Source organism: Eurosta solidaginis, chromosome 1 (assembly GCF_040869045.1).
Source record: "Eurosta solidaginis isolate ZX-2024a chromosome 1, ASM4086904v1, whole genome shotgun sequence".
NCBI classification, from domain to species: Eukaryota; Metazoa; Arthropoda; class Insecta; order Diptera; family Tephritidae; genus Eurosta; species Eurosta solidaginis.
In genome coordinates this window covers 344,730,253-344,749,487 of record NC_090319.1, presented here as the reverse complement: position 1 = coordinate 344,749,487, position 19,235 = coordinate 344,730,253, and the positions used below count along the sequence as shown (strand labels likewise).

Genomic DNA, 19,235 nt, shown 5'->3' with positions numbered 1-19,235 from the left:
TCCTTTGTCAGATATAGATCTGGCACGTGCCGATAAGAACCACCTTTGAGGTACTAGCCCGATAATCTGAGGAACGATTTAGTTTGACCACTTGGAACCATCTAGCTCATCTCGCTTCACACCCCTGGCTCAATGAGAGCCTTCCATACTAAATATGTGTTTTATTTTGCTAAATATGAGTATTTGGTCTATTCTGACGTGCTTTATAATGGAAGGGGAATGCCCCCTTTTCACTTTTTGCTGCATTTTACTTAAGTTAATATTTTTTTCTCTCTACAAACCTTGCTCCATTTTCTCGTGTTTTATGCCTTCAAAACCCCTTTCTTATACTCCTGCTCTCTTTCACTATGCATTTGCTTTCCTTTTTTATTTTTGCCCTACTCCTTCTCCCTCTTATTTCTCTTCATATTCTTCTTCCTCTCCCTCTCGTTTCCCTCAATATAGCTTCTGTTCCCACGCAGCTCCTTTCAACTTTCTTTCCATTTAGCTTTTATCTTTCCTTTTCCACTTCTGCCCTTTTTCATTTCATCTTAAATTTATTTCCCTTCATATCTCCTACTTTATCTTTCTTTGTCTTTCCTTTTCCATTGCGGCTCCGAAAATCAATTCCAGTCTGTTTTTGGAATCAGCTAAAAAAAATTCTGCGGTGACACTACCATTTGGAAGTTAAAAAACTTGGACCCCAAATGCACAGTCAAACTGATTTGGTTCACTGAGATGTATTTGTACCTAGTGATGGACATGTTATCGCTTCGGTAACAATAGGCTGCCGTTTATTTATCGATAACAAGCATTCTGTACGAGTTACCGGTTTATTATTGGCCTATTATCTACATGTTATTGGCTTGTTATTGGATACTATTAGAAAAATTTATATTGATAACTCATCGATAAAAAACGGATAACATGACAACAACATACCGATAACTCCTCAACAATAAAAAAATTACCAACCCATAAAAATCCGATGCGCTGTCGATAAAAAACCAATAAAGGACCAATGAATGGTGGTTATCAGTTTTTATCGATGACAAACGAATAACTCATCAATATCAGAGGTAATCTAATAAAAAAGTTCGGTGAGTGTGTCTTATAGGCGTCAAAGTTTCTAGGCCGAGATTGACGAGATTATTATATAAAACTTATTTAAAAAAGTGGTCTGTCCAACGCCCCCAACCAATTTAAATTTTATTTTGCCCGAAATCCGAGTATGTTTTGCTCAAACTATTGATTCTTGAGTATATGTCGAAATAATACAAACATTTTCTTAATTGGTACCGAAATAGTTCCAATACACTTTGTAAAAATTACCTAACGGTACCCGTCTCTCAACTCTTAGCGAGATTAAGGACTTAGGGGTAGTTTTTGATTCCACATTCTCTTTTACGACTCATTTAAACTCTACCATTGCTAAGTCGTATTCAGTTCTGGGTTTCATTCCGAGTTTTAGCTCAGATTTAACTGACCCATATACCCTTAAATTATTGCTCACGTCGCTCGTTCATTCTAAGCTGGAATATACTTGTTTCATTGATATCATGAGGCTTGAATGTGTGCAAAGAACTTTTGTTCGATTTGTGTTACGTTCGCTGAATTCCTCTGAGCCGATTCCCTCGTATAAAGAAAGAGGTACACTCATAAGCCTAAAAGAACTTTTGTTCGATTTGCGTTGCGTTCGCTGAATTCCTCTGAGCTGATTCCCTCGTATAAAGAAAGAGGTACACTCTAAGCCTTCAGTACTTCATTGTGGAAGAACCATTCTTTCGCTCACTTTTGCTTTTGACATTATTAGTGGCGCGACTGATGCTCCATATCTCATTGAGGAGTATCCGTTTCCATATCTCCAACAGGTCTGTTCGAAGTAGAGATATTTTTTTTACAGATTTTGCTCGGACCCTCTTTGCCTCTAATGCACCTATGTTTAGGGCTATGCAGAATTTAATAATATCTCAAGTTTTTCAGCAATCGATTTCTCTTTGCCTAAACCCATTTTCAAACCACTTTTAACCGATATAATTAGCTAAGCATTATTATACTTTTCTGTGTCTACGTAGTTTGTAAATTTATTGTTACTTGTACATTTAATTATTTGAACTTTATTGTTACCTACTATGTACGGTTTGTAACACCATAGACTGATTTGAAATAAAAAAAATAAGTAGTTCCAAAGGAAACTGAAACGGTCTCGAAATAGTTCCTTAATGCTGAGGTAGATCTTTGATAAACCCGCAGATATCCGAACAGATCCCAAAATAGTACCTAACTAATTACGGAAACGTCACAAATTTGTTATCTAATGGGTCCAAAACCATTAAAAAAAATCACAAATTAATCCCTAAAGAAGACGAACTTATTCCGAAAAGATCTGCAACTGATCCCATAAGGATGCAGACATCATTCTAAGACGATATTCCACGAATACCGATAAAGAGCTATAAATAATGCAAAACTCTTTAAAAGTAGCCACCCTATATTAGCAAACTCTTGAAGTAGCAGCCTCTTAATATTTCAGAAATTCCTCTGCAAATAATCCCCAAATTGTACTAATTTCGAAAATAAAATTCCAGAACATATCTATAATTTTTTCTCAACTAAGCTAAAATTCTTGCGCTGACAGCGTGTGCAACGACGGGGTAAAACACCCTCGAAACATTTCTGAAATATACGGTTGTGCATTTGCTTATTTCGCACATTTTATTGTACAATAAGCTTTTTATATTGTAACGAATTTAGGGAAATTCCGCTTATTCCAAACCATCTGCTAACGTTCGAATCGCTAAACTGTTGAATAAATCACTCCAATATTCAATAATGCAAAATGTTCTTTATTAGACTACTTTGAGAGTACTTCACAATAACACTTCACAACCAAATGCCTCAGCTTGCGCTGCTTTTATACTCACGGTTTCCTCCTTCAGTCATTTCTCCGAAGGTCTAGTAACATCGCGAACTTTATGCTTGGTTACCAGCTACATACATGTATATTTGTACTTTGTAGCCATATGCGTGTGTATATGTGAGTACTACTTCGGCTGATGGTTATATGCGTCTGTGAGTATCTCTCCGCTGCCTTATATGTATGTGTGTACATGATGATTGATTTATTTACGTACATACGAGTGGCTGCTTAGTATCGGCTTAGTGATGCTAGTATCGCTTAGTGATGCTAATATTCGTCACAATATATTTTCGGACAGTGTGCAATAAGACCTACGCCATAATAAAATAAACCGTACAAATGGTTTGTGAGCTGCACACAAGAAGTTGGCAAATATCATATCCGCTTCTTGTGGATGTAAGAGTCCTCAAAATATGTAATCTATTCATCGAGATCATTGCCGACTTAAAGATTCTATTATTACTCCACAAGTTTAACTTATAGAGCTTTAACCTTCAGAAAAACTTGGCAAACTTTTATTCATCTTTTACAAATTTTGTCCATCCACCCTAATGCCCATACTCACATACCCTCAATATATGTATGCTATCGTGTACACAAGCACTGTTCGTCCTCAGCAAAGAAAGTTGTCTATCCTTTACGAGTACTACATTTACTATAAGACCTTCTGTGTCAGCCGGCTCGTATCCTCTATTAACAACTACCCGCAGAGCATTTGACCTCCGAACATTCAACCATCAACTATAAAATAATAGTCATCAGCAATCAACAAAACGGCTGCCGCGTCTGAACGTTAGTCTATTCGACATTGTATGTAGTTTGTGAGTTTGTAGTTTGAGTTTTTATGCAATTTATATGCATAAACTTTGCATATAAACGTTAATACATACATACATACATATATACATACATATGTGCAGTTCTTTGTGTTTGTTGTTGAATTAATTTCCGTGTAAACATTAAATTTGCGACTTGTTTTTTTATTTTTTTATTCGTAGCTTGAAGCCATTGAAGTAGTATTGGAGTAAATATCACTTTTATAGGTTGATAACCTTTATTTGTCTTGTAATGAATCCTCTTGCATAATGGCAGATGGCTCCAATTTCAGTTTAATTTATTTTAATCTATTTAAACGCAACCAAAAAAGAAAACGGAGATGGATGGGATGGGCCACACCTTGTAGTTCTAAACAACTTCCCCTATGATGTGGACCTTAGGAGTTGACCAAAGAAGGCTTACGTAGTTGAATTGACAGTTGGGGCTAGTGTTGAGTCGACCACTATCTCTGAGAGTGGAGCACAACCTTTATAGTTCTAAACGACTTTCTTCTGGAAAAATAGGAACAGGGAGAAGCCAACATCTATCTTTGGTCCCAGTGCATATGGGAATAGATGGGAATGATAAAGGGGATGAACTAGCTAAAAAGGGCGCATCCCTTGAAGCTTGCTCCGTAGAAGTCAGAGGGGCACATGATCGACCAAGCGGGAAAGGCGTGGGTTCAAGCGCGGGGGCTGTAAAGTGTTAAAGATTATGTGTACGTCTCACAACCTTAGACTATCAAAGTTGCTTCTATCATTAAAAAGAGAGGACGGGTTTTCTGACTGGACATTGCCTTCTAGCGTCACATGCCTTTGTCAGTAATAGCAGCTGTAGGAAGTGCGGGTTGGAGGAGGAAACGATCGAGCACGTTTTCTGCTCGTGTTCTGTGCTTGCCAGAAAACTGGGCGTGGCTTTAACCGATTTCGCCCTTTTTCACAGAAAACAGTTATGGTCCTAGAGTCTAAGCCCCTACCAAATTTCACAAGGATTGGTAAATTTTTGTTCGACTTATGGCATTAACAGTATCCTAGACAAATTAAATGAAAAAGGACGGAACCACGCCCATTTTGAAATTTTCTTTTATTTTTGTATTTTGTTGCACCATATCATTACTGGAGTCGAATCTTGACATAATTCACTTATATACTGTAAAGATATACAAATTTTTGTTAAAATATGACTTAAAAAATTTTTTCTTTAAGTGGGCGTGGTGTTTCTCCAATTTTGCTAATTTTTATTATTATATAGTAATAGGAGTAACGTTCCTGCCAAATTTCATCATGATATCTTCAACGACTGCCAAATTACAGCTTGCAAAACTTTTAAATTACCTTCTTTTAAAAGTGGGCGGTGTCGCGCCCATTGTCCAAAATTTTACTAATTTTCTATTCTGCGTCATAAGTTCAACTTACCTACCAAGTTTCATTGCTTTATCCGTCTTTGGTAATGAATTATCACACTTTTTCGCATTTTCGAAATTTTCGATATCGAAAAAGTGGGCGTGGTTATAGTCCGATATCGTTCATTTTAAATAGCGGTCTGAGATGAGTACCCAGGAACCTACATACCAGATTTCATCAAGATACCTCAAAATTTACTCAAGTTATCGTGTTAACGGACAGACGGACGAACGGATGGACGGACAGACGGACGGACGGATATGGCTCAATCAACATTTTTTTCGATACTGATGATTTTGATATATGGAAGTCTATATCAATATCGATTCCTTTATACCTGTACAACCAACCGTTATCCAATCAAAGTTATTATACTCTGTGAGCTCTGCTCAACTGAGTATAAAAACGTCCACGAAATGCGGAGACTTGTATCGAGCCCAAAACTCTAGTATGGTGTGTTCCTTTAATTTGGAATTTGCTCTCGTTTTCTTTTTTAAATTATAAATGCGATAAGAATTTCGTAGGGGTAGAAAGGGGACAGAATCCGTAGGCGAAGTAAGAGGACCTATCCGACAGTACACGTACGGGTAGTACAAAAACTTCATTACCCGCAGAGGTACAAATGGGATCTGCTGAACAGTGCACGTAAGGGTATAAAGTATAATAGAAAAGGACCTGTCCGACAGTACCCATGGAACAACGAAGAGATCCTGTCCGATAATGCCCATAGGGGTACAAAAAGGACCTGTCCGACACTAACCGTAAGGATACAGGGACGACTTGTCCAACACTACTCGTAGGGGTAAAGAGAGGACCTGCTGCAAAGTACCCGTAAGGGTATAAAGGAGAATAAAAAGAGGGCCTGTGTATCCGTAGGGCCACGAAGAGAAGCGGGCCGAACGTAGTCATAGGCAATGAAGCAAATTGTTAGCCACGGGCATTTCAGCACTGTGAGCGTCTACGACATCAATTGTGGTGAAACACACTCCTATCTGCCGACTTCTGCTCCTGTTGCTACATTAACCACTCATATTGCCTCAAGGGAGAAATGGGGTGGGGAAATTAACTATACCCCTATTAGTCGATGAGTAACCAACAAATCCAAGCTCAATCGTAGGGTCGAAGGCGGAGCAATCTGCCAGCAGCTCAATGTGAGTTGGAAATTTAGGCTACCTGATCACTGTAGCGCCGTGCTCAAGACGGAGGTAGTCGATATTAAGGATACTGTGGATGGGATGTTATCTGACACTTCAACTGTAAACGAATTTAATTTTTACTCAGAAAGCCAGGTCGCTAGAAAAGCGCTAAGGCCTGTCACTGTAAATTCGGGGGCAAAGTGGTTAGGATTTACCAGGTCTACGGGAAATACCATCAAGGGGTGTTGAGGTATGGGATTTAATATCCGGCACAGCCACAGCTTTATTAGCTCTATGGGGGATCACGAGGTGGAATCATCCTATTGAATTTTGCTTTCGCTGTCTATCCTCTGCTATGACGAGGCAAAAATATCTCGGTCGGGATGTATTTGGCCCTTGGGAAGCGTTATCCGTAACCTTATCGTTGCTTGAGCTGCGCTTTTACTGGGAAGGGATCGGCCAACCTAACCTAACTCCTATTTTCCCAGTTGTCCCACTTACATGCAAGTCAGAGAATCATCCGGTAGGATACTCAACTAATGATGTAGAACTTATTTTCGGTCGGTGGAAACGAAGTAGGGTGAGAGTAAGGGAGTATTTGTTTCGCCAACATCTTAATGTGAACCAAAATTTTATAACTGAAGTGTTAAGGAGCAGCAGTTTACCATGCCAAGAGTGGTAGGAGCGAGATGGCCTGGTTACACAGTACGGCGGGCGGAATATGTCTGAGATTATTCCTACGGTGCGATGGTCTGCTGTCGAAGGGGTGACGCTATAGCAACGAGGAGTATCGCTACTACAGCAGCTGGAGGTTAGACTGATAGCCGACCGCCAGCAATCATTGTATTGAAACGAAATATTGAGGTCGTTCAGTTGCGGGGCGGCTAACAGCGGCAACATACGTCGGAGCGTGTTTCGGGGAGGAGTCGTAGGGATGGGAGTATCGATAGCACAGATCCTCTTGAGCTTCAAGTTTTGAAGCAATCGCTTTCCTAGGGATAGTCGAAGGCGGCAATTTCGATGTGAGGTGTTTTCGGGACCTATGAGAGAGCTGCGAGGACTCGCGTTAGTACTGGATCGCACGCTGGGAGCCCTTCGTATATATTTTCCAGCTATATAGAAAATGCTAATTAAGGGCCGTGGTGGGGGCAAAGTAACATAAAAAATTTAGAAACACGTTTTTTGCCAACTATAAACAAACTTTTCTAAGCGGGGCAGTCCGTTTCTAAATTTTTTGGCAAATATTCCGAGTATATTTCGGTTGGCTTCGGCGTAAAACAGGTAGGCCCCATCCCGCCAATTTGTAGGAAGAGGAGGAGCACGTCACAAATTGGAAAAGAAGCTCGACCTTAATCTCTTCGGAGGTATGTACATCGCGCCTTGTATTTATTTTTTAATGAAAAGAGAACCTAAAGGTGGCCCGTGGGACTCAAGCATCTGTTCACCGCTGAAGCCAGAAGTGAAGAGAAGGGGTCGTGCAGTAGAAAGGCAAACGATCACCTCCTCATCTGAAGGCGTCCACCCCCGTCGCATGATGGGACCTCTTCCCTAGCCAGCAGGAGTACTTAACTATGCCCTGATGAATGCACGGCTAGGGTTCAATGACATTGGCTTCTTTGTTGGGTACCGCCACGTTCACGAGTTGCATGCTTGCCAATGGCTGTGGACATGGAAGTGGAGTTAGCCCAGCTCGATCAGCCTGAAGGACTAGCTGAGTGGTGTGCTCAAAAGGCACAGCTATTCCACCTCACTCTCACGAACCGGCTTTCAGCCGAAACCAGAGCTAATTGAAGGGATCCACCTAGTTATAAAGGCGACGAGTCATTCCTCAACTAGCAGGTGGCAAAGGTATTTCTTCATCGTCCTTACCTAAGTGAAGGGTGATCCCGCCAATGACATCGCCACTCAAACTCCCACTCCCAATCCTATTCCCACTCCCACAGTGTGTAAATCCCAGTCAGCAGAATTGACTTGACGTGGGTTCGGTATTATTAGGTTACCATGTGGGATGACCTTTTCGATGAGAAGAGTAAGACCAAATGGACCGAATCAATGTACAATAGAGAAAAATAACAGCAGTGGCAATTTTTGTACAATTTCGTCAGTTTAATTCTTATTTTCAATATTTTAAGAAAAAATTATATGCTTTTCTTAACTCAAACAATACAAACCAATCTCAAAAGCGTTTTCTGAAAAATTCGAATTTTACGAAACTTTCAAACTATTTATTTGAAGCCTAAGAAATTTTAGCATAACATAGTGTAACGAATTTTCGGAAATTCCTGATTATTTTGTAGCTTCTGTTTACGTTTGAAACTCTGAAGTGTCGAATAAATTACTCAAATATTCAGTATAGCAATATACCGTTTATTTAGACTACTTTTGGAGTAGTAACATTACAATACTCGCGTACTTCGCTGAAGCGTGTAAAAATCAAACTGATTCATTATTCCTCAGCTTGTACTACTTTTATACTCGCTGCTGTCTCGTTCGCATATTTCTCCTATGATCTAGACTTTTCATGAACATGCCTTCTGGAACAGTTGTATCTCATACTTGGTTATTTAGCTAGATGCGTGTGTATGTGTGAGTGAGTAACAACTTCTGCTCTTAGCTCATGATAACGTCATGTGTGATTGATTCTGTTTTTTCTTCACACTTATCTGCTGACTATATATGTGTATGTGAAATAATCTCTCTGTTTCAAGCTGCTGGTTAAGTGTAAGTCTCGCTGCTTGTTTTGATGTGTTTATATACACAAGTGTGACTGCTTACTTTATTGCTGTTGTGCATTTATTTAGTAGCAGCATAGTGATGTGTAGAACTGCTAATATTGGCCACAATAGTATAAGTTCTGGGTCTCTCAAAATTTGCATTGATTTTTCAAAACATTTTTCCGAAGGGTGCTTCAGATCTTCTTCTTTATAAAGCAAAAAAAAAAAAAAGTTCACACTACACTTTGTATAAAAGTTTTTTTTTTTAAATTTCCACTGCTACTTTTCTGTTCGCTGCTGTATGTATGGAGTTACAACAACACCCAATAAATTTTCAAAAACGTCCAAACCAGAATATAAGAAACCAGCCTATCAAAGAAGTGCCATTTTTTATTCAATTGAACCAAAGTGGCAACCGTGTATCTATTAAATGTGAATACCTTCGACTATGACTTAGCCTTCGACTGCCTATTGATACGAGTACAAACACTCCACTATCATATATTGAGACATATTATATGTACATTCATGTGTACATATATATATATACATCTATATGTTTATGCACTCCCTCTCACAGTCATACCTTTATACATACTCATAGAAAATCCATTTTCTCATCACCTGAAAGCTATCGACCCAACAGTGTCCATCAACATTGGCCATATTCACCATTCATTCATTCATTGATTCTCTGAAATTACCCTCAAAAATACACCATTCTTCGTATCTATGTATGCAACAATAACAAAAACTGACTCGGCAAAGTGTTGAATATTTTCACTGCTCACCCCACCCATTTGACCCATAAAAAATGAGTCTCAGAGTCTCACAAATTTGCAACAATTTTTAGTTCATGCGCGGCGTTAGTAGTGCCTATTGCAATAGCGACTTTTACAAATACAAATAATGCGGAGAGTAGCTAAATAAAAAGGACTTTCCTTTAACATTCATAAACACATATGTACATACACATACACATACATGCGAGTATAGTTGAATATGTGAAATTAGGTCAAAATTGTGTCGATGATCCTTTGGACGGTGCTCTTCACAATTGTTGAGCTTTGAATTTTTTGTTTTGTTTTTGTTTGCATTGCTTATACCACGACAAACATTTGGCCACACAGGCATGTACACATACATAGATACACATGTACTTATACTTTTGTTTGTATGTAAATATTAGTAAGACAAAACCAAGGTAAACTACTTAACATTTATGAAATTACTAAACTTAAGAGTTTCGAACTTAAGAATACACAGCGTGCATATATATTTACGTTATTATCTACGTATGTATGTATGCGTATATTCTAAAAATTTTTTCAGTTTATATGCAAATAGCATGGACTGATATCTATTAGTATAAAATCACAGCTAAGCGTTTTGTAGCCTTGGGTACTTTTATAATGGAATACTAAATAAAAAAAATGGAAAAAAGAACCGACTCTTATCCTAGTATCCGGCTACATGGCGCGTGGCTAACGTGGCGGCCACACCAGAGGAATTCAAAGGGCTGGTGGATGAAGAAGTCCGCAGAGGACGCTTATCGTAGGTAGAAGTTCCTGAATGTAGCAGGAAGACAGGGGTAACCCAAAGACGTCACCACTGTAAATTAGTTGGAGGATTGCAACAACTTCTTAACAAATCCGCTGACAACTGCGTACAACAGAGCCTGTCCTATGAGAAGATTAAAGGGAAAACTAAGCCGACACTGTGGAGTAAAGAGTTGAGTCTTGTAAAAGGATAGGTAAGAGAGATTTGGAAGTTCCAGAAAACGTGGAGTAGCTGGGAAGAATATAGAAGTCTTTTGAGGAAATATATACGTAAAATCGACAGATAAAAGAGGGTTTAATGAAGAAATTTCTTACGGAGCGAGCAGTATGGGGATTGGTGACAAATACGAAAATTTAATGGGCGATAAAAACTTGTGTAAAGTTCAAGTCACCGTATTCAGGTCTGCTATTCCCTGTCATGTAGCAGATTTGCAGGTGGAACGATTTTCAAAATGCTTAGAACAATCTTTGATGTTTGCACAAAACCTAAACTCCTTCCGCAATTCTGGAGAACGATTCGAGTAGTCTTCAAACCGAAGGTGGGTAGAATCAGACATCTGCACCCGAAAGATTTTAGGCATATCTTTTTTGCTCAAAACCCAAGAGAAATTAATAGATGTATACATAAAATTAAATATGAATGAAGCAATATTCTCTTCAGCACAAAATGCTTACCCCAAAGGCAAGTCAGTGGACACCGCACTCCACAGGGTTGTCATGAATATAGAGAAAGCCTTGGAACACTAGAAATACGCCCTAGGTGTTTTTCGGGGCAATAGCGGAGATTTCTACAATGCCTTGAGGCGAGCAAACATCTACAATCCCAAATCGATTGAAGTACATCCGGCCTTAAAAATTGAACCGGTTCCATGTTAAGCTATATATTTGTTTTGTTGTTTCAATAGTTCTGGAGGAAAAGAGTTCTGCAAAATTAGGCACAATTATAACATTTTGCAGATCATTTTTATCCCTTTCAGAGACCCCTGAACTATTGAAAATCTTCCCATAAAACAATTTTTTTTAATTTTCTCTTTTTAAGGAACTCTATAATTTTGAAACGAATTTTTTTCAAATTTTCAAAATATTTTTAAACTTCGATTTTCGGAAAAATGTGATTGTTGGCCGAACTTTTTTCTTTCTTTTTGTGAACTTCAGTACTATTGAAATAAAATTAAAAAAAAATTTTAAGTTAAACGGTTTCATTGAAAACAATACTTACATGAAGTAATAATAATACTAAAAGCTAGAAAATAATTAGGTAGGTCCTAGGTACTAGTCATCACACTCCTCATCAATCTAGGGCGTTGATCAGACAATTAAATAAAAACGCTGGACGAGTAAAAGTTCTATTTATAGTCATAAGTAAGACCAACTGAACCTTAATCAGGCTATGCTACGCCTCACATTTTTAGAAATTTCACGCGCCCACCGCTTTTATTTAGTTGTCTGATAGATTGATGAGGAGTGTGATGACTAGTACCTAGGACCTACCTAATTATTTTCTAGCTTTTAGTATTATTATTACTTCATGTAAATATTGTTTTCAATAAAACCGTTTAACTTAAAAATGTTGTTTGAATTATTTTTTTTTATGAATAAAATGAACAAAACGCTTGAAAAGTTGCCTTAAACTTTTAGCCTTTTTTAGAAATATTTTTACTTAGCCGTTTCTTTTGTTATAGCGGCCTATTGATTTGTAAGGTCGCGGCTTCGAACCGAGCTCAAGGCCAGCATTTTTTGTCCATTTGACTTTTTTCTGAAAAAATTGCGCCCCACTTCTTACATTACTTTCCCATCAACTGAAAACAAAAAGTTACTCATACGCCATGGCGACCATATGAAATTGTAAGGCAACATAATTTTTATGCTCGGCATTAGAAAATTGCTAAGTCAATTTGAAAACACGCAATAAAATTAGCCATTAGTTTAATTACTCTCAATATTTTTCGTATGTAGTACTATAATTGTATTTAAGAAACTTTTTTAGAGTCAAAGTTCTGTGACTATTTTTGGCTTCTTTATATTTAATTATCATGAAAGGGAAAGTAGGCAGCTGTCTCTCGGAATAAATGAAAATGTTTACAATGATACAAAGCAGCATAGTTCCACATACCCAATGCTGGCGCGAATTTGCTTTCCAATTAAAAAGTGATGAAATAGCTCATTCCTTTTTTTATACATGCTATAATCAAATAAGCAGCAAAATGAAAACTGCACTCAGAAAAAACCAGTACATAAAAAAAGAAAAACACTTTCTAAAAAAAAAAAGAGTCAGTCAGCTTGATTTAACTCGCCATAAGTGAGGTATGCGCGAGAATTAAGTGTGAAGTACTTCTACCATTGTAGTATTGTAAATTAAAAATATTTTACTATACTGAATATTTGTAGAATAATAAAGTATTTCCCAAAACTCGCTACAGTACACATCACAATGTAACATCATTTTTTCATTTATTCCAAACTCACTAAGAAGCAAAGAAGCTTCTCAACAAAAATTTAACTGCCTATTCTTTCCTGAATACTAAATACAAGTTTATAATTGAAGACATTTCGCGCTAGAAGTTTTTGAGCCGATAAAAATAATAAAACAAAACTTCACAACAATTCGGTTTGAGTGCTATGCATGTACAGCGGCGAACAAAAAAATAGCAGTTGCATTTTTTCAAATCAAATTTCGTCAATTAATTTATTCTTTTTTCTCTTTTCGATATTTTAGGAAATAACTTCTATATTTTTTTAAATTAAAATTATGCATCGAAATCTCAAAAACGTCTTCGAAAAATTCAAGATAATTGGACGAAAGTTTTGAACTTTCTAATTGGAGTTCTCTATATTCCAAAATTTTTGTTCTGTTTTTGAAATATGTAGGTGCCGTTCGTCTTATTTGTATGGAAAATTAAAAGGAGCACGACTCAAATTGAAATAGAAGCACGGCCCAAATCTCCACGGAGGTAAATAGCGCCAATTATTTTTTGTTTCTTTAATTTTATTGAGTATGTAGCTTTGTAGCCCATTAAGTTTAAACATAACAGAAATAAAAATAAATACTTTGACGAATTTACCTCCAAAGAGACATAGGCCGACCTTAGAAAAACTTTATTAATAGAACATTTTTTTCCAAATATTCGATGTTGTTTTACTCGGAACTTTCGGTGTGGTAGGCGGAGTAAGCTATTGACACACCATGGCAGCCAGTTTTTTATTTGGAAGAAAACTGCCACTCGGTTCAGAAAAAAAAAACAACTTTTAACTTGCACTTTTTTAAACAAAAATTTATTGGACTACAAAACGTTTGTTGAATTTGTTCAAAGGCTGTTTTTAGACTGGATTGCATAATATCAGTTACAAAATTAATGCAAGAAAAGTAAGAATTGACGAAATTTCGATAAAAATTGGCACTGTTTTTTTCTGTTCGCTGCTATAATTTGGTGTAAATTCTGTGTTTTTATGTGCTTAGTATATTTATTTTATTAACAGACCTAACCAAAGCCAAACATATACAAAAATTTCGTTTGTGTCACATGGCGTCTGAGTAAATATTTTACGTGTTGTATGTAAATTATAAATGAGCCACATACTGCGTATGCAGCTGCTAAAATGTACATAGTCTTACATTATTTCAAAGTTTGATTACCGAATTAAAAAGAAGTAAAAAATTTTCGATTCCAAAAATAAACAATTACGTTTTGCATGGGCTAAGCCCAATACAAAGGTTTTTCAAATTTCAGAACTAAGAATTTTAAATAAAATTTTTTTGGCAATGCGAACCAGCAATCTTAGCTCCCAAAAATGATCATGTTAACAAAATCAATGATCGCATTCAAAACCAAATTCCTGGTGAAGTGACAAAATATAAATCGATCGACATAGTTACAGATGAAGATCAAATTGAGAATTATCAATTGAATTTCTAAACTCTTTAGAACCACATGGAATGCCTGCGCATATATTAACTTTGAAAATTGGCTCACCAATTAGGCCTCTTCGAAATTTAGACCCACCAAAATTGTACAATCGAACCAGACTTTGCGTTAAGAAATTAATACCGAATGTAATCGAAGCAACAATCATCAGCGGTAAAAGCAAAAGTGAAGATGTGCTCATACCACGGAGCCCAATGATTCCTACAGATTTGCCATTCAATTTTAAGCTCTTACAGAATGAAAAAAGCACAAGGATAATCGCTTACTGCTGCAGGATTAAATTTAGAGAGTCTGTGCTTTTCCCATGGCCAGTTATATGTTGCTTGCTCTAGAGTTGGAAAAAAGTTTATTTACATTTGCACCGAACGAAAAAACCAAAAATATTGTGTACTCACATGCATTAAAATAAGATACAATAATAAAATGTTTTAAAGGACAATTTCACCAAATATGCGTACATAATTCAATTCAATTTACAGAACAATAAACTAAATTATCAACAAACAAAACAGAAAAAATAACGCCACATTTATTCGATCTGGAGCGTTACAACGCACGCCGGGTAAAGCTAGTAATAATATATAAAAAATACTTAGAAAAACGCCAACTAAGTTTTTTGTAGTTGGGTTTGTTTTGAAAAGTTAACAATTGTTTCCTTATCTGCTCATTTGATTATAGCATATGAAAAAAAAAGTTTATTATTTACGCATTTTTTTAATGGAAAGCACATTTGTGTCAGCATCGGGTATGTGGAGCTATGCTTGTTTGAATCTTTGTAAACATTTTTAACAATACAGCTGTTTACTTTCCCTTTCATCAGGTCCGGATTGACCCGCAACGGGGCTCTAGGCAACCATCAATTTGTGGGCCTTGTTTTTACGTCCGTTCCCTTCTTTTTTCGATTAAAAAATACAAACTTATATCTTTCATAAAAACTTTATTGTCACAATGTAATAATATCAATAAAATTACTATTTACATTTTAAACATGTCGTTTTCTACATTTGTTTTCGGCAAACTCATCAATTATATCATCAATATCGATTTTGTTTAATAAATCTGACTCAATGCAAAGTAAAATCTCGAGTCGCTCTTGTCGCGTTGTAGCTCTTTCTGCAGCTTTGATTCTTTTTAATTGCGAGAAGGATTGTTCGCAGAACAATTTGTGATCATCAATGTAAAAGAAATCCGAAGAGCTATTTTTGTGTTAGGAAATACATCGGCTAATTGATCTTCCATTAGAATCTTATACAAATGGCTATGAGTTTTTTGTGCATCAGTGTGTTTACGTATATTTGGAATTGTTTCATTTCAATAAAAAATTTGTCCAAATCTCTAGAATAAAAACGAACTAAGTTATTTATAGCTTCGTGGTGGTCTCCGTACAAAAAAGGACACGTTTGCAAATCTGCTTTTTCACTTTGCAATGACTTACTCACTAAACGCATAGCAGTCAAAATAGAGTTCCATAAAATCAACATGAAACCAAATTCGAATTTTTGCATTTTACCCGCGATACACGTCGCCTCATAACGATTATCAGTATTTTGTGATCAGCAATGATTTCTAGAGCTTCTAATATGATATCAAATGAATCGTAAACTGCATTCGTCGCATTCGAATGTGGTTCCCAGCGTGTAGTTGACAATGTCTTCGAAGTTTCTCATTGTTTATTTTATTTTTTAATACGCCCAACGATATGTGGAAGCGGAAAAAAATTATATAATATCTGCATAATGGCGAAAAAATCTACTGCATAAAAACAGAACTTCACAGCATGCTCCCCAACCAAATTAAGGGAATGCACGGAACAGGGAACATAGATCGCATTCTCATTCAAATTCAATATTCTTGCTTGTACACCTTTATACTTCACGGGCATGTTTAATGCATTGTCATATTATTGTCATCAACAATTTTGAATAACCCACAGTCTTCAGTAAGAAACTTTAAAGCTTGATTCGCCAGACTTTCACTAGTATGACCTTCCAACTGGAGAAAAGTTATAAACCTTTTTTATTAATCAATATACTCTCCTTTCACTTCGATACACTTCTTTGCACGCTCATACTGTCAAATGATATTTGTCAAATGAGTCGGAAATGTCCTTTTTAGGAACCTTGTCTAGTTTGTCGTCGTCGCCTTTTGAATGCGGTCAGTTGAATTTTATTTATTTGAGTAAAACTTATTTTAAAGTTCTGATTATATTTTTCTTTCACTCTCTAGAATTTTATGTTTGTAAGAAAATTTTAGAAGTCTTTTTCATTTTTCGGGGGTCCCCTAAATTCGGGGGCTCCAGGCAACTGCCTATTCTGCCTACCTGTTAATCCGGCCCTGAATAATATCAGCTACAAATTCATAGAAGAAAAGTAAGAATTGACGAAATTTCAATAAAAATTGTCTGTGCTTTGTTTTTCTGTTCGCTGCTATAAATTTGTTGTAAATTCTGCGTTTTTATGTGCTTAGTACGTTTATTTTATTAACAGACCTAACCAAAGCTAAACATAGACACAAATTTCGTTAGTGTCAACATGGCGTCTGAATAAATATTTAACGTGTTTTATGTAAATTATAAATGAGCCACATACTGCGTATGCAGCTGCTAAAATGTACATAGTCTTACATTATTTCAAAGTTTGATTACCGAATTAAAAACTAGTTATTAATTAATAGTAATTTTCGATTCCAAAATTAAATAATTACGTTTTTCCCAAATTAATCTTTAATCTATATATATAAAAATGAATGTCCGTTTGTGTGAGGCTTATAGAATCAAAAACTATTCGGTCGATTTTGTTCAAACTTTCACATAAGTTGCGTATACCTCACGCGGTAGCTTGCATATAGGGTTGGTTGCGATTGACGCACAGGGTCTCGAGATATAGGCCAAAACGTGGACCCAGGTACTCCTAGAATATGTCTATAGAATATGGATAACAAATGAAAGCTCTTGATTAGTGATTTAGTAGAGGGTAATTTTCATACCCCTGGTGATTAGGGTCTCGAGATAAAGGCCAAAACGTGGACCCGGGTACCCCTAGAATATGTCTATAGAATATGATATCAAATGAAAGCTGTTGATGAGTGCTTTAGTAGAGGGTAATTTTCATACCCCTGGGTGATTAGGGTCTCGAGATATAGGCCAAAACGTGGACCCGGGTACCCCTAGAATATGTTTATAATATACGATATCAAATTAAATCTGTTGAAGAGTGCTTTAGTAGAGGGTAATTTTCATACCCCTGGGTGACTAGGGTCTCGTGATACAGGTCAAAACGTGGATCAGGGATGTGCTTTTACATTATGGGTATCAAATTGAAGCTGTTGCTGTGTGCTTTAGTACAGAGCAAGTTTTATGCCGCTGGGTGACTAGGGTCTCGAGATATAGTCCAAAACATGGACCCGGATACACCTAGAATGTGTTTTTACATTATGGGTATCAAACTGAAGCTGTTGATGTGTGCTTTAATACAGAGTAAGTTTTCACCGCTGGGTGACTAGGGTCCCGAGATATAGGCCAAAACATGGACCCGGATACCCCTAGAATGCGTGTGTATTATGGATATCAAATGAAAGCTGTTGCTGAGAGCTTTAAAGTAATTTTCATTGTTATATTCGATTTAGTTAGCGACCACCGTGGTGTGATGGTAGCGTGTTCCGCCTACCACACCGTATGCGCTGGGTTGAAACCCCGGGCAAAGCAACATCAAAATTTTAGAAATAAGATTTTTCAATTAGAAGAAAATTTTTCTAAGCGGAGTCGCCCCTCGGCAGTGTTTGGCAAGCGCTCCGGGTGTATTTCTGCCATGAAAAGCTCTCAGAGAAAACTCATGTGCCTTGCAGATGCCGTTCGGAGTCGGCATAAAACATGTAGGTCCCGTCCGGCCAATTTGTAGGGAAAATCAGGAGGAGCACGACGCAAATTGGAAGAGAAGCTCGGCCTTAGATCTCTTCCGAGGTTATCGCGCCTTACATTTTTTTTTTTATTCGATTTAGTCGCATCAACCTTGCACTGATAAATATGCATGCGAAGCCGAAATAAAGACATGAATTAATAATACCCACATACCTTTTTACATACGTCCTATTCAATTTGCCTGAAATTTGGTATATACATTTGCCTATATTAGTATTTAAGATGCTTTTTTCCGGGAAGCAGACCAGAGACAGACTGGGACTGGGACTGAGACTGAGACTGAGACTGAGACTGAGACTGATACTCGGAGTGGGACTGGGACTGAGACTCGGAATGGGACTGGAACAAAATACATACCACCCTCTGGGACTGGCAATAAGAGATGAAGAATGAGAAAAACTTGAGAGAAGAGAAAAGAGAGAAGGAGACTGAGAAAGAGATAGAATGAGACGAAGATGGAGATAGATGAAGCGAAAAATACAGAGGGAGGAGTGAATACAAAGATTAGGAAAAAGTGGAGAGGGTGGAGGGCAGAGTTAGACGGAAAAGCTTATTAAAATATATGCAGATAGACCAAATTTAGGGCAGAACAACGTCTGCCAGGTCTGCTAGTAATAATATTAAAAAAGACTAAGAAAAACGCCAACTAGTTTTTTGTAGTTGCGTTGGTATTGCAAATGCGTACATTTTTTATTTTGGTCATCTGCTCACTTCATTAAAAAAAGGAGTGAACTATTTCAGTAATTCTCAATTGAAAAACATATTTGCGGCAGCATTGGGTATGTGAAACTATACTTATTAGAATCTTTGTAAACATTTTTAGCTATTATGCGGGATAGATTCTATTCTATTTTCACTTTCATGATAAT

General features: G+C 37.0%; 1 protein-coding gene across 2 annotated transcripts in view; it reads right to left on the bottom strand.

The window, feature by feature from the left end:
- Window positions 1–19,235, bottom strand: part of SIFaR (SIFamide receptor) — a 310,116-nt gene that overhangs the window by 50,114 nt on the left and 240,767 nt on the right. The window lies entirely within an intron of this gene.